Here is a 2352-nt window from a genome sequence, read left to right as displayed (position 1 = left end):
TGACGCGTTTGCCCGGGGGGTTCGAGTCGCGTGGGGGCAGCGGGAACCTTCCCCGCCGGCAGCCACCGGGTCAGGGCTTTCCCCGCCGCCCCCACCACCCATCGTCGGAGGAAGCCTCGCCGCAGCGTCCGCTTCCCCAGCCACGCGTCCGGCAGGCACATGGCTCTGCCCAGCAGAGCACGGGGACAAAGGGACGACGCTTCCCTCGCCCGCCGCTCACGCAAGATGGCTCCCAGACCCCAGGCCGGCTCCTTATCCTCGGGGAAGCGGTGCAGCGGTCTGGAGGGCAGCTGCAGCCCCGGGGCAGGGGGGGGGTTGGCCCCCGCGGAGCACAGTCGGCACCGTGTAAACACAACACGGCGGCTCAGGTCATAAATTATTCCCTGTTCCAAAGCATCCCCCCGCTTGGCCGACCCAGGCCCGTGGCCTCAGAGCTGCAGATCTGGGGGACGAGAGCCCGGGCAAAGCGAGCTGTGCTTTCCTGCAGCAGGGATGGGCGGTTTCCAGCTATTTTTTCAGGCACGTGTTACCATTTTGCCCCTTTTTACGCCCGATCCCCCCCTCCCGGAGCTTCTGCCAGCCGCAGGCTGGGCTCTCCACCAGCCGCATTCCTTTGGGTTGACGTGGCTTTTCTTTCTTCCCCCATCCTTATCACGCTCGAGTTCGTGAATCATATTTCTCCAAAGCTATAAACCACCCAAGCGACCCGTGTAAATCAAGCGAGACAGAAAGCAGAGCCAGGCGAGGGGGTCTGGGCCGCTCCGGGGGCACGGCTTTCCTGGGGAAAGGCTCTTCCAGGCGCGCAAGGAGCCATGCGAAAATCCCTTCCATAAAGCTTTTATCACGGCGCTTGGTCCCCCCCCCGCCCCAGGCCACGTATTCTGCTTTCCCTCGGTTCGGTGGTGGCGGCAGGAAGACGGGGCGGCACGCTGCCTGCCCCGGCACGCTCCCCCGCCGTGCCAGCGGCGCTGGAAGGAGGACGCGGGGGGATTTTCTGGCTACCTCTGCCATCAGCAGGGCTGGTGCTAGGGGGGCCGAGCGGGTCCCTGGGATGCTCGTCCCTCCGCAGCCCCGTGCGGGCAGCCCGGAGCTGGCACCGGCCATCGGTGACTTGCCGGAGGCTGCACGCCATCTGTCCAGGGGCCGGGAGGACACCGGGCTCTCCCGGCTTTCAGACTGGGGTTTCTTTGCGATCGCACTTGATGGAGCCCGATTTTATGAGTCCCCACGGCAGAGCCCATCTCTCTGTGCTGCCTCCAGAGAGCCCAGGAGCCCAGGTCAGGAGCAGATTGATTTTCTCTTAACCGCGATGACTACACGCCCAAAAGTCGCCTTTATTCTTCATCCCCCTGGCCAGCACGGAGGCTTTCTGCTGGGTTCTGTCCCCTTTATCCTCTGTTTTCTCCCCGGAGAGTCGGAAAAGCGAGGTACAACGCCAAAGCCAGGATTCCCAGAGAAACAAATCCCAGTCTCCATCTGAAGGACAACATGACGTGCCAGGAACAAAAACCCAAACAGGGTGAGACCTAGCAGGGAACGACTGCCCCGATCGCGTTATTCCTCTCCCCCCTCTCTGTGCATCTCTGAGCATCTTCAGCCCCCGCATGACTCCCGACAAGTACAGAACCACTGAGCAGCACAGCCCCGGGGAATTCAAGCTTCTAATTAAGCTCAATTACTCCTGGAAACAATTCGTAAACTATCCACCGAGGCTGCTGGCCAGGGCAAGAACACTGCACCTGCAAGTTTTAATTGCAAGGTTGTCACCACCGAAGCCAAGCTATCAGCATCGTTGGTGCCAAGGAGTCTGTGCCGAGCGGTGCCGGGTCCTTCAGCACCCTCCTTATCGCAGGGGGGGCGGCTCGGCTGCTTTCTAACGTCCCCCGACTCAGGAGGGCTGGAGAGGCAGGAAAACTGATGCAGAGGGAAAGCAAAACCACGAGGGCAGAGGCTGGGACTGCCACGATCCCTTCGGATCCCTTCGGATCCCTTCCTCCGGCTCTGCTTGCAGCAGAAACACCCGACGCCCAAGGGGAAGCGGAGCAGGAGCCTCGATGAACCAGCAGAAAGGAGACTGAATCCAAAAACCTCAAACCATCTCTGCGGCAGAAATACAGCGCTGACCCCTCAGAGAGCCCGGGAGATCCTCGGGGCTGCCGAGGGCACCCGCGGGGTTACGGGACCTGCTGAACGCGACCAGAGACTCGCAGGGAGGAGGATTTGCAGCTACCCCGGGTTTAGTCTGGGGAGAGATGTTGGGGAGATGGGGGCATCGTTCCCCTGTTCATAGAATGACAGAATCATAGAACAGTTTGGGTTGGAAGGGCCCTCTAAAGGTCATCTAGTCCAACC

Source organism: Aptenodytes forsteri, unplaced genomic scaffold, assembly GCF_000699145.1.
Source record: "Aptenodytes forsteri isolate BGI_AS27 unplaced genomic scaffold, ASM69914v1 Scaffold258, whole genome shotgun sequence".
NCBI lineage: Eukaryota > Metazoa > Chordata > Aves > Sphenisciformes > Spheniscidae > Aptenodytes > Aptenodytes forsteri.
This window is presented reverse-complemented; position numbering follows the sequence as displayed.